At 32.0% G+C, this 15,220-nt stretch overlaps 1 protein-coding gene and 1 pseudogene across 2 annotated transcripts in view; both read right to left on the reverse strand.

The window, feature by feature from the left end:
* LOC113498863 (ubiquitin carboxyl-terminal hydrolase 2-like) overlaps nucleotides 1–4,266 on the reverse strand; it is a 30,697-nt gene extending 26,431 nt beyond the window's left edge. The window contains exon 1 of one of the 2 annotated variants that reach the window (XM_026879013.1): nucleotides 4,015–4,266. The gene's annotated coding sequence lies outside the window, so the exon portion shown is untranslated. The remainder of the gene's footprint in view (nucleotides 1–4,014) is intronic. The other variant, XM_026879014.1, reaches the window with a different exon arrangement.
* LOC113498864 overlaps nucleotides 1–15,220 on the reverse strand; it is a 256,390-nt pseudogene that overhangs the window by 105,759 nt on the left and 135,411 nt on the right.

The following is a 15,220-nucleotide window of genomic DNA, read 5'->3' on the forward strand; positions in this document are numbered from 1 at the left end:
ATAGGCAGTGTTTCTGGGAAGGATATTAGGAATCAGACGAAAGCAAATACATTAAAACGGATTTTGGTTTTCAAAAGTTACATTGTAATTAAAAACAATATTACACCCCTTTTGTACCAGTCCTGTAAAACGGACACACAGCTAAGCTCTCATATGTAATAAAAAAATCAAATTGCTAGGCAAAGTCGTCCCTTAGATAATATCAAGATTTTTTCCGACTAGAGCCAACTAGATATCTTTATCAGCAATATCGTAAAATAATTCTAGCTTACTTTTATATAGCCTTCTTTACAGAGAGACTGTCTATCTGACAGCACAACACATGTCACTGTAACACAGTATCACATAGTAAGACTGTGCGTCAGGAATATATCGTCATTTAACAATAAAAAATAATGTCCTTAGCAATAATATTGACAACAATAACAATTGCGGTTGCTATGACAACCACAAACAGAAAAAAAACGTCAATATGGCAATGAAGGGTAGGCCAGTGGTTTGTAGGGATAAACAATGTTTTTTGAAGTGAAACTTTTTAGGCGCATGAGGGTAAATTTTTTACAGATGTAAGGTCACGCCGGCATGCAACGGAAGTGTCGAAAAAGAGAGAGAGAGTAAGACAGGGTGAACGAGCAAGTGAGAAAGATTGAGAAAAAAAGTGAGACAGAGCGAACGTCGTATCACGCACAGTGCTATGTAGTGAGTGGTGGGAAAGAGATATAGTAAGAAGTATTGAACGAGAGCGAGAATATGGGATATCTAGAAATAATACACGCCATATTGGTTGTGTATTCTTTTACTAGTTAATTATTTATATTTTAATGACAGTTAAATTCCTAACGTATCTTCCTTTTTCCCTTCCTCTTAGTCTCGGAAATCTGAAGTTTTAGATTTGTATAAAATAATATGAACAAGATTTATAAATTAGTTCGCCAAAGAAGTTGCACTTCTGACATGTGTACTTTGTACGCACGCATTTTTTTGACAATCTGCTTATAATTTCAGCAATTTCTAACAGTCTCATGACCACATATGGGCACAATTTAGATGACAAACAATGTTGCCAAAGGGGAATGTCATTCACATACATTTGAAGTTATTAGATAAGAATTTGTTTACTAAAAATTAGAAAAGATTCTTCTTCAAAACAAGTGTTGCATACATCAAAAAAGACATCAGATTTTATATAATTATCTTTCTATCTTTATTAGTACAAATAAATAAAATTAAAAACACAAACAATAGATATTGATAATAAATAACAATTATATCAATAAATATTTAAAGATAATTAAAAGGTTGCTATTAAGATTGAACTATAAATTATTAACTTGGACAGGCTGAGGTCTTATTTAAGATCTATTGCATATTATTTATCTATTAGTAGCAAAATACAATTGCTTACCCATCAAACATATCACCTTAACAACCACTATTTGACTTTAAATCTTGTTATGGTGGCAACAGAAATACATCATCTGTGAAAAAGTCTAGCTATCATGGTTCATGAGATACAGGCTGGTGTCAGATGGACCAACAGACAGGCACAGGTGCCTCTGTAATATACTTCAGTTAACCCTAACACTACTATTTGTTACTTCAGCTAAATCTTTTTCGAACCTCTATTTTCCGGGCACTTTTTAAAATGTTCCAGAATCTAGGCGCATGGTTCCAAAATGTCACTCTTATGAAGTAGAACTGGCAAGAATATATATAATACAGTAAATTTTATACAAGCAGAAATAGTTGTAGGTATGTGTAATATAGCATTATTGCAATTTAAGACCTTTACTAGATCAAAGTCATTGCAATTAAATGATTATTAATTACTCTTAAATAAAAAGAACCGCTCTATATTTTTCATTCCTACTTGAAAAGCTGAGAGATCGTCTGCATCCCTACTAATATTATAAATGTGAAAGTAACTCTGTCTGTCTGTTACGCTTTCACATCTAAACCACTGTGCTGATTTTAATGAAATTTGGTACAGAGATAGAGTTGACCTTTAGAAAGAACATAGGATAGTTTTTATCCCGGACTTTAGTAGAGTTCTCTTGGAAACGCGCTATAATCGACCTCGACGCGGGCAAAGACGCGGGCGAAAAGCTATAAATTAATAAAGGTTTTTATAGTTTGACAACAATAATTGCATTCTCAACTTGCAAGAGAAACATTACAATTATAGTTATAGAAGACATCATCACCTCTCTTTTGGTATTGTAATGATGTACAATCTGGTGTCAGAGTTTAAATGCCTTTAGGATTCTGATGTGACTTAGCACACTCATGAAACAATCTTATCTGTTCTAGTTTCCTTACCAATATAAGCTAATATAGAGTTACATTAGAAAACATAAGAATTTGTATTTAACATTTTTCTTATTAGATGTAAACCCTAACTTGCATATAAGAATTTATTTATCTTTAGTTCAGTTTCCAGCCTCACCGACAGCTGAGCCCCGTATTTTACCTCGTGACTGTCTATCTGACAACACAACACATGTTACTGTAACACAGTATCACAAAGTAAGACAGCAAGTCAAAATGAATTTAACATTTTGTAAATTGGTCCTTATTTACAGCTAATATAACATTTTCTACATATTTTTCGAGTCTTTGTCTTATTAGGACCTAAATAGAATTAACGACTTGCACCAAGCTGGAATCCTGGGGATTATAAAAGCAGACTTAAAAAATTCACATACAAAGGATTTCTATTGACCGTAATACAACAAAATCATCGAGGTTAAGCAATGGTTGGTACAGACTTAAATTTGTTGGTTGACCAAACATTTAGGACAATTACATTTTACTTAGCATAGAGAGTAATTTACATACAACTGATTTAAGTAAATCAAGCTTATTTTTATTTATCAAGTGTTTTTGTTACTCAAAGGATAATTGGTCTTATTCCTACAACACAAAGTGATATTTAGAATATAACTTTGCTCCATTTGATATGTATACATAAGATAACTCAGAATAAATAGTATAATACTATTAAATGACCTAGAAAAGTGTTATTATTCATAGATACCAAGAATGGACTTCTGATAAAATAGCCTTATACAGACATAAACATTGAACTGTGTTGCCAGAGTCTTTTCTCAGTTTTCACCATTAAAATAAGGGTAAAATTGATTTTTCATTGTTGACCAAAAATTTTTGATTTTTTTACTGGTTAGTGGGTTCTTTTTTAATAATTTTCTTTAAGTTCAGTAAATATTTATAGAAAGTGTTATGGTGAATATTTAGAAATTAATATTTTTAAGCTTTCTAATCTAAATAGTAATTGAAAGTGGATTTTCGTTTCGTTTTACCTCTTAAAAACGCGAATAACTTATTTTGTTCCACGAAATAATGACATTACGCGTGCGTAATTTAATTTGCACAACAAAAAGTGAAAGGAACTAGCAGTTCATTGCAATGTTTTTGCGAACTTTTTCCTCTATTTATCCTCCAAAAATGTCCTTGAAAGGCATTTCCTGCGGGTTAACCAAAATTTTGCATCTGGTAACTCTGTTTAAAAAAAACAGCCGTATTCGAGTAAAACACGGCAAACGCGATGCGTATTCTATTTATTTCAAGGTCATGCAAGAATTGATCCAATTACAACCTTCACGGACAATCTACATATGAAAGTATCTACATAACATAATCAAATATGTGTTTTATGAGAAAATCAACGCCTTACCGTTAAAAAAAAACCGTAACCTGATACCAATGCATATAAAATTGATTTAATACTCCAAGGCCACAAGATATTAAACGTTTTTGATGCGTAATTACCAGTTTAACACGACTACACCCGCCTCACACTTGCTAAATCACCAAATATATTTCCAAAAATACTATCCAGTATTATTTTTAGCGACATAGCATGACACAGCCTAACTTCTTATAAACACTAATATAATCCTTTTAACCACGTTACATCACGTGTTTGGTACGGCATAACGTAAATATCGATCGTTAATAACCAGTTTTCGTGTTCAAAATACATTGGATACTCACAAAATATCAAAAAATTCTCCGGTAACTTAGTAACGAAATCACACGCTTATAACTCGAACAGTCGCTTTTATAACTATTTTTTCATTTAACACTCGCGTCGTACACTTTGATAGTCACTTTTGTATATTTAATTGTATTAAAATGGAGCGTATACGTCGGAAAAATATATTTTCTTGTGCTCCTATGTAATTTTAGATGGCTCCATGACTCCAATGGCGTGACGTCACTCAGATTGTTGGCAATCCTATTTTTATGCCACTTCCTACTCAAACGATAAAAAGTCTTACTAACTTTATTTTTCGTGCAATTTTGTTCCTTTCTCCGATGTTATAAAGCATACTTTAGATTTCCTTCAAGGATTATAAACCTGTGATGGCCATGCGCAGTGCTGCCATAACGGAAAACAAAAACTTGTTTTACTTTTTTATGCGTGATTCAACACCAGCTGATTGTTTTCTGCATGGTTTCGAAATTAATTATTTTATTTTATTTTTTCATATAATCTTTTTCAATAACTTTAAATTAGAAAAGCATGTTTAATATCTACTAATGAGCACCAAGAAATAAAATAGTTATTTTTGTTCACAGAAACCAAGATTTACGTGGTACAGCTACTCCTCACTAGATGGCCGTAACAGTGGTTGTGGTAGTTAGTTTAGTCGATACTAGATGTCACTGATAGTACTGTCATTCGTAATGTTGTAACTATTAACACAGTTCTACTTCAAAATACTATGTACTACTGTTGTGTATATTCATTATTTGAAGCATTACAGAACCTTACTGACGTCTTGCATAGTGGCGTCTATATATTTCTTGCATTTATCAAAAAAATATCTTGAATAACAGAAAATATCACAATATCATAAACGCTATCAAAGCCGTATCGAAGGATCAGGATTTGGAGTATGTTCACCAAATTACTTAAAAATGAGTAAGTATCAAATTCAAAATCTCGTCCTCATTAAGACTAATTGCGTGTATACTATATACTATGTAACAAATACTTTGCTGAAATCATTCGTGCTTTTGTGGCTATTCGGGCAGTTGTAGAAGCGAAATATAGCTGATGAAGGTAACTGAACTCTTGTTACATAATATATTATATGTATACATTGTAGTTAGTAGTTTCAGAGCTTTCTTAACTTTATCAGTCATTTAAATCAGCCTGGAACTCCTACGTTTTTAGTCATATTGATGCTGGGATCGAACCAGCAATCATTTTATAATAGAACCATTGTTTTGCATTTGCTCCAACAATAACTGTACAGAGATGTACTGATTATTTATTTTAATACTCTTTCAGGATGGTAATACCTACATTTGAATTATATTTATATTAATTCTTATACATTTTTTAAATAGAATATACTGATACACCAATCAGTTGATGTTTGTGTGAATTTAAATTTCTGATATTTTAAGTTCTAGTAGACAAAGAAAGTTATTGTTAAAAGTTAAGAATTTAAGCTGTGTTGCAATAACTGGCCCATTGTAGCCCACTAGCGCCCTCTACTATGTCTCCGTTTACAGAAAATCATGATTAGGGATAAAGGAAAAAATGAAACAAAGAAATACAGAAAAATATTTATTTTATTTACTTTCATTTGTTTGATGGTAATGATTTCAATTGGTAATAGGTATTTGAATCTAAATGCTTTTATTGTAAGATTAGGCTTAGGTAATAGTTTAAATGAAAATCAAGTCAAATCACACACCAATATTAATTAGAATAACATGTTTAATACACGAACAGTAAAAATCTGAAGTAAAACAAACTATACATAGATTAATAAGAGTATTATCAAAATTACAATTGTGGAAGCAGGACGGAGCACAGTGTGTAAAGCGGCGTCCCTTTCCCACAACACAACTTGTAAGACATAATAACATTTACAATGACACTATTACATGTCAATTTAGGTACGAAGTTTGCCACGACGGCTAGTATTATCACTATTAATATACAAATATTTTAATGAACATTTAATTCACATTATTTTACATGACCATAGATAACTTAACAAATAAATAATCATGTTTTGAAGAAGCGCAGTTAGTAATATATTAGGTAAATACTATGTCTGTCATACATCACATCACACATGTAAATCTTAGAAGAATTGGAATCGTCTATTCCATTGAAAATCGTTGAAATTAGCTTACAGTATCAAATGGAGTACATCAAAACTCAACTGTTTTCACGTACGCCATTGTTTACGATAAGCCTTAGTTAAATAATGTAAAAAAGAGTGAGTTTAACTGTCACATGCGTTTGAAGTAAATCTTCTTTGCAATTGTACGAGATATCAATTATTATTTAACTAGCTGTTGCCCGCGACTTCGTCCGCGTGGTTAGAAGATATAAGTTATGATTTATACCTGCCCTGTTTTTTCTGAATAGACCATTTATCGAGGAAGGCTTTATGCTAAACCATCACGCTGTGACTAATAGGAGCTAAGATACAATGTAAAATGTGAAAAAAACAGGGCAGGTATAAATTATAACTTATATCTTATACCCACGGGGACGAAGTCGCGGGCAACAGCTAGTATACAATATTATATTATGTACATAACTCTCGGAAACAAATAGAAACATTGATAAATTAAAGAAAAAACTTTCAATAAAATGTCAAACTACGCGTCATCAAAATGGCGTTTGCTTCTGTCAAAAAAATACGAGAATTATACAATTAATTTTGAAAATACAATAAGAAATAACATTCTGAAATAAATACTAAAAAATATCCACAATAAACATGAAAAAAAAAATGCAATTTATTTATCTTTAAAGTACGATTTTAAATCAATTTTTCGACGAATTTTCTTTTCGTGGCCGCCATTGTTGCTTTGTCCGTTAACCAGGAAAGTTAGTAGGACGTACAGTGTCACCCAAATGTTGTAATACAGTACTATACAACCTACTACCTCACCCAGTATACGGACTACTTCTTATATATCCAAACTTGTGTTGATTCGTGTATCCAGTGTTCAAACAACTTGAATTTTCTTCATAGTTTCTTCAATAGTAATAATATAATATGTCAATTAATATCTGTTAGCTTATTCCCTTATTCTAAAAGACGATACTAGCGCCAATTAGTACAGTGGCATGATTTGGAACTACGCTAGATTGACAGCCAAACGTTAATAACATTAGATTGATAATAGATCTTTGCTTAATCTTGATAGTACCAATGCAGCATGGATTATAATGTATCAAAATAAAAAAAAACATAACTACATCAGATTCGGGAATAAGCTAGCAGACTACTATATAATTAATACACAATTGATTTTGTTGTGTGTCTAAGTAATAAAAGTTTTATAAAAAAAATGACACAAAAGTACATACAAGTAATCTGTTTTGTCAAGTGATAAAATTAACTAAAATAACAAAAGGCTGGAATTTCACTTTAAAACAAATCCCCGATGTCTTTTTCAAAATAAAAAATCAAAAGTTTTTTTTTCAAATAGGCCGTATTAAAAGGCTCTTTTAAAATGTTACAATAATGACTCGAGATGCTCGATTCCTAAGTGTCATTCTTATGGAGAAGAACCAGTGAGAAAATCCGTATAACTCCGTATTTCATAGTTTTTATTTAATTTTGTGCCCTGTCAAAAAGCTATTCTCACATCGGACAGTTTATAGTCGATGGGCGTAAAGAAGATGTTATGTCTTTTGTTAAGGCTATTATTATGTTTGTATCTTATATGTATATAACGGTATATTTGTTTTTCTGTCACATTCAATCTTATGTATATTCTAGCTTCAAACGAAAATCAATAGTATTTACGATGCAATAAAATTCGAAGTCAAAATTACTTTTATAAACTTTGTTAACTTAAACTTATAAAGTGTTGCATACTGAAACTTTTGTATTCGAGATAATATTTTCAATAAAAAGTGCTCAATGAAAACCTACTTATTAACTGTTTACATAAATTCAAAGTATATTATTACTTGAAATGTATTTTTTAATAGTTTACCGGAGTCCGGACAGACTAAACAATATTTACCGTCCTATTACACGCTATTTACTTATTTACCTTATCATTTAAAAAGTGCTTATTACAAAAATCGCAAAATTATTATAATTAAATTAAAAATAAATTATGGATAAAACTAAAAAATATTCCCGCAGTTTATAAAATCTATCTATCGTTTAAATAACTCAAAAAAGCGACAGACGTGGCCTCAATGAGTTTTCAATTACAATTTATGAAAACCTCTAACATAAAAAAGTATATTATTATAAATAGCCAACATAATAAAAAAGGAAATTTTAATTAACTAAAATTGTTAATACTACTGTGATTTAAATCTAAATACAGTGCGTATTAAAAGATTCTCCACAGAACATAAAAACTAAAAGTAGTTTTTAAATAAAATGTAACAAAAATGCTACTAGAAAACGTGTTTACTGGGTATTGTTATTAAAATTTCTTTTTTTTTATGTTAAAGATGATTGTAAAGTATGAAAACAATAATTTTAAAGCACTCTTTAATGGATTTTGAAGCTTTTTATTAAGTTTCGTCTTTGTTTAACAAAATGGTGCTGTTCTAGAACGTAAATAATAGATATTTACTAAAATAATTGGAATATCCTTTATTTTGAAATATAATAATGTATCATTCTGGCTTACAACCACTGTCACTATCTTTAATATGTTTATAGTAGGCCCCTAAATAATAGCTAAGTGTATGACTACTATAGTTTCAAATCAGAATATACTAATTACCAGTAAACACATTTCAAAATAAAAAACACAAAAATGAACAAATAAAAAAAATAGTAAAGAAAAAAATAAGTAGAAAAACAAATCGAAGGGCGACGAATTCCCGCCAAAACTGCGCCCACGTATCACCAAACTTGTGTGGGGTCGCACACACTTGCGACTAAACGGTCGCATCATACCACGACTAAAAGTCGCTAAAATCTTTCAATTAGTGACGTACACAATTTTTCTACAGAATATATCACTACGACTTATCTTTAAGTCTTCAAGGTTTGAACACCAAGTTTATTACCATTGTATTGTGGAATGGTAGAAATATTGTAATATGTGAATGTGCGACAGAAAAGTCGCATAGTCGCGTTTCCCCAACGCTTAAACGCACAAGTTCGGATCTACGGGTTCCAGTTGAGGGGGGCCATTTAGCTAAAAATACATAGAAAAATTATAAAGAACACATAACTATGGATAAAGAAATAAATTAGCCAAAAAATACTAAAAAAGATTAAAATTTACTTTTGTTGTAAGGCAGGCAATAATTTAATTATTCTCTCCATTATTATATGTACTTATTTAAAAATAAACAAACACAAAAGTAAAAAAAGAAAAAATAAGTCTGGCAAGAAAATTCACAGAAGAAAATATTGAAAAAAATGAAGATTTTCATTTGAAATATAATATTCACTTTTTCAAATATATTGTAAAATGCTTTCGGAACTATAAAACGGTTTGATCTAAACATAAAAATAGCTTGTTTTCGCTTTAATGAAAATAAAACTAAACCAATTTGAATGGAAACTTTGAAAAATAAATAAACAGGAAAATGTAAGAAGTCTATAAAGGACGTGATTAAAACTAAAATATGAAGAAATCTAATCTTAAGGATTAATACGCGTTGGAAAATGTAAACTAATATTAAACATAGAAAGTACGTGGGTGTGTGTTTGTTATGTACCTCTCCACGCTTTGAACCGATTTTGATGAAATTTGTAATAGAAAGTAGGGACATTTTATGCAACTATACCCAACAGGCAGACGATACCTTCAGCATTAGCTAGTTAAAACTAATTTAGAGTTCTTTTCCTAAATTCATGTTTGTGTTAGGTAACTATTTTATCATTTGTAAAAAACGATGAAGGAAAATATCGTATGGAAAATTTTATATAGTAATATTATTGTAGATAATGTACTGTGATTTATTAAAAACTTATAAGTTAGTGAGGTACAATGCGCGCGCATAACTATTCAGTATTTAATTGAAAGTGGAAATAATATGGTTAAGTATTGTAGTCGGTCTGTCAGTACCAGTGTTTTACAAGGAGCGACTGCCTATCTGACCTCCTCAACCCACTTACCTGGGCAACACGATACCCCTTAGTTAGACTGGTTGTCAGACTTTTCAAGCTTCTGACTACCTGTATCGACTGTCAAAGATGTAGGAATAACAGCCGGGACCCACAATTTAACGTGTCTTCCTCACCCATCTACGGACCAACCGCGTCAAGCGTAGCTTAACCTGTGATCGCTTCACTTATGCGGTTATAGCTTACCATATTATCCAGGTATTATAGATCATCATCATCCATAGCCTTGGTCCTCCCACTGCTGGGCATAGGCCTCCCCTTTCTCGTGCCTATTTCTACGGTCCTGTGCCAGCCTCATCCAGACTATCTATCTAATTTCTAGACAATCCTTACTTAGTAAACAATCTGATAAAACGCCTGTTTTTATAAAACTTAGTACCACAATTGAGTAATTAAATCAATCTGCTACGTCAGACAAAAAGATTTCCAAAAAATATAAAATACCATTTTCTCCACGTTGTTATAAACTTTCCTTATTTGTCTGTTTGTCGTTCCGGTTTGATTTTTCCCGATAAGCTAGCAAGCTGAAATTTTCAGGGTAGCTTCAAACCCGATGACGACGTTATTTACAACTATAAAAACGATCGGACCGATTTCGACAAAATTTGAGTGGACATTTTAAAACGTGGGTTTTTACATGTTTTTAAAAGTATATTATTGCATGTGTGGAAAAGAGATACCGCTCTGCTCTGTGTATTGTTGTCTCGCTCACACAACTCTGACAATATTACTCTAAAAGGCTAGGCTAGTAGGCTCTTATAGTCACAAACATATTGAATTAGTGCTAATGAAGTTAATGGTATAGTAGAGATTGTTTACTAAATAAGAAAAGTATAGAAATTCTGTTTTCCTTGAAGATGTGGAGGTTGGAGCTCGAGTCTCGTCACCTGGAATCAGGAGAAAGGTAATATTATTAACTTATAAACAAGTTATGTTGAAATTATATTATTATGAGGCTGCTTGCTTGTTTGTTTGTAATGTCTTCACCGTTAAAAGACTGAAATATTGTGGTTTGAAAATGAATTTCGTGTAAGAAGATTTCCGAAACATAGAAGGGAGGTTTTATAAAATAAAATTTAAAAAATCTAATGTAGTGGAGTTATAAGTAAAAAAAATATTTTATTTATAAAAAGAATATTAAAATCACACTTGATTACCCCATAACTCGAAATTCACTAAATTTTACTGCTCTATTTGAAAAAAAAAATCCAAAAAAGTCTAATATTTTGATATTTGACTAAATAAGTGTAAGTAGTTTTTACAATAAGTCGACATAGCTAATTACCTCGAAAAGGAATATTAATTAGTTCTAAATAATTGATATCTGGTGATTCATATGTCATCTGTCAAACTATCTTTTGACATAAACAAGAAAAATGCAATGTTAATATCAAAGTGATTATAATATGACAGCTAACTGATAAAATTAATGATAAGTGACTTTAAAGTTAATAATTAGAAATGAAACTATTAAAAATTTAATTTCAGTTTTTTTTCAAGCAAAAATATTTTTTTTTCTTAATTTCTAGAAATGATTTATTTATAAAATACTAAATGCAACAAACACAGCTATCATTCTAGTTATATCAAACTGCAGACGGCTGAAACTTGATTAAAATCGGTTTAGCAGTTTAGGAATGTATTTATTTATTTATTTAATCTTTTACGTACAATTGTGGTACATAAGGTGTATCGCGGGCACACAAAGTAACGCGTAACTTATACATTAAGAAAAGGCCGGTGAAATATCCTCTAAATTATAATTAAATAAAGAAATAAATTAGATCTATTCATACATTAATTATTAACGTGTTGATATATAACCCGATACACACGACATAAAATTTATCCTAATCCTTTGACAAGTCATTATTTTTCCAAAAACTTACATATAGCTTGCTTAGAAAATAAATTCAACAACGATAACTTACGTACGTCAAATCAAAAATACTATTAAAAAAAAATGATTCAGCACAAAAGACCGTTATTCTCACCCCTAATAATAAGTTTATTTGCAAAAAACGCCGACGTTTTGCAAAAAAAAGTCGTTTTTTACTTAAAAACGTCCATCTGCTGTGATTCCCACGGTTTTTGGATTATGTTTTTTAACTTTCACAAAGAATCTTAGCACCTGTCTTTATTGTGGGGTAACAGAAGCTACTTACCTAATTATAAATTATATTGCAAAACAGTTTGTGATGTATAAATCTACTAGCTGTTGCCTGCGACTTCGTCCGCGTGGTTAGAAGATATAAGTTAGAATTTTTGAACGGAAGCCCTCGAAGATGAATAATTTTCGATGTTTCTTCCACATTTTCCATTGTATCTTCGCTCCTATTAGTCGCAGCGTGATGGTATATATCCTAAAACCTTCCTCGATGAAATAGTCTATTCAACAAAAAAATATTTTTTCAATTTGAACCAGTAGTTCCTGACATTAGCGCCTTCAAACAAACAAACAAACTCTTCAGCTTTATATATTAGTATAGATATAACAACAGAAATAAGAACATACATTGATGTTATTTTTATGGGATAAAATATTTCACGTGAAATGAACAAATAATGAATATAATTAGTTCATCCAGTATGAAGTTCTGAGGAAACAAATTTATAAGTCTCTGTAAGCCTCCCACAGTACGATAAATAAATGAAAATTTCGACGAATTGAGAACCTAGTCCTTTTTCAAGTCGGTTGAGGTTATTTAGCCCGAGAACAGATTTTTTTATTCTGTTTTTAATAATGTTTAAAACATCAACTTGTAACAGATTTTCTACAAATAACTGGCTTTTTTAATCCTATCATTCTACAAACCTTTGATTTTCTTTACATTTTTCTTATCACACATACAAACACACAAACATAACCTACAACACAAAAACTACGAATCCAAAATCACTTATCAAAAGCAAAAAAAAACATATTTTCAAAAAATCTCTCCAACAATTACCGTGTCCCAAAATATTGCCGAAAATAACTCGCCCTGGGGTGGCAGGGAGAGGGGGTGTCTAGCGGCCGTCTAGACAGCGGGGGAGGGGGGTGTCTAGACATAGCTCAACTTGGCTTTGCTCTGAACCTCCAGCGAGCGCTGGGAGCCTGGTACTTCGAGTTGAAGGAGTAAACAATCCAACCTGTTTAGCTAAAAGGGAATTTTAGATTTTTTTGAAACCAGGAAATGGTGTTGACGATCTATAGGACTTGTATTTAGGAAGTGCAGGTTCAATCCCAACATAGGCAAGTACAGAATGTGATCTTTTCTAATTAAAATGTACTCTCTTAATTATTCTTAGACACCACTGAATGGCAAAGGAAAATGTCTTGGGAAAACTTGGATTTCAAATATTGATATACGAAATCGCCCGCAGTGAGCTAGCGTGGTGATCAATGCTACCTTCCCTATACGGGAAGAGGTCTTTGCCCAGCTGTGGGATGTACGTGGTTAATTTATTTAAAGGACTAAATAGTGTTCGGCCAAACATATAAGTGACTTTTTTGATTATTGTAACAAATAAACATAAGTTAAATATTTGGAATAAAAGAAAATAATTTGATATTATATTTACCTGTTTAAAAAGAGCTTTTTACGTCATATTTTTGCTATTGGAGTTGTATTGCTGTTCACTACGCTCCGCCATAGATTCCCGTGACTCCTGAAAAATTAAGAAATCAATATGTTAGTTTACAAGACCAAATATCCAAAAAAAACTGTGTCAAGTGCTAGTCGGACTCACAACAATGAGGGTTTCGTACAAATTGGAGAAAAGAAAAATAATGTCACCCTTCAACAAATCTCTTTCTGAGAGAGAAAGAGGTTTGTTGAAGTGTTTGTCTATCATTACTTTTTGCGAAAGAAATATATGATCTCTCATAATTACAACTACCTAGCCATCACGGTTCATGAGATACAGCCATGTGCCGGACAGACACACGGACAACGGAACATCCGTGATTGGATTCCATTTTAATCCTTTGGTTACAAAACCAACGAGACTGAAAGCAGATCTATGGGATCTTGGAAAAAAATCCAGACAGAAAATAGCAGTCCAAAATCCATCCAATAATTTATTTTCTTCTAATGTACCTAGTTTTCTTGTCAACAAATCCAAAAATCGAAAATAACTCTGTCTGTCTGTTACGCTTTCACGTCTAAACCACTGAACTGATTCTAATGAAATTTGGTACAGAGATAGAGTTGACCTTGAGAAAGAACATAGTATAGTTTTTATCCCGGACTTTTGAAGAGTTCTCTTGGAAATGCGATATAACCGACATCGACGCGGGCGAAGCCGCGGGCGAAAAGCTAGTATTTAATAACTAGGTATATCGTTATTTATTTAACGAATGGAGTCACGGGTGCGAAATAGTTTATTTAATTTATAATGTTAGTAGACAATGACGTTATCCGGAAGTGTTGTAGACTGTACAAGAATGTTTTCTCAGTAACGATCGTTCTATGACCGCGTGTGAAGGCTTTATAGCAATTAGGGCCTCTGCACACGAGGCGACTACTCTGAGATACAAAATGACTTTAGTTTCTAACACGTGTGAGGTGCCATGAGTCTGGCGGTAATATGAGACCAACCTTGTGTAACCGCGATGACTTAGTGGACTGTTGGACTTAAAAGCTATAAGTCGTAGGTTTGAATCTAAGTACGCAATAATATTATTGAATTTCATGTGCATTTTCATTAACAATTATGTGTATGCTTTAACAAAGTAAGTGTCGTTTTTTTTAGGCAGAATTTTCCGAAAGGTTTACCGTGGTACATAAAAGGCAAAAGAAGGAACATGGGTGGGTTTTAGTCAGTAGAAGTCTGACACTCCCTTCTGCTCATCCCAAAGCGAAAGGAGTCATTTGATGATTTCCCATCCGAGAAAATACTCTTTCCTTTGGAAAAGTAATGGCAAGAAACAACCGATTTTTGAGTATTTTTCTCTACCCTATATATAAGGATCCCTCGTTTCGCGAGTCAAACCCGCGGACAGATCTATATATCTGTTTAAGCAGTGCATCACATGAACTAGATTATTTAAGTCATCATCATCACCCTAGCCTTTTCCCAACTATGTTGGGGTCGGCTACTAGTCCAACCGGTTTCAG

The sequence above is a fragment of the Trichoplusia ni genome, chromosome 11 (assembly GCF_003590095.1).
Source record: "Trichoplusia ni isolate ovarian cell line Hi5 chromosome 11, tn1, whole genome shotgun sequence".
Taxonomy (NCBI): Eukaryota; Metazoa; Arthropoda; class Insecta; order Lepidoptera; family Noctuidae; genus Trichoplusia; species Trichoplusia ni.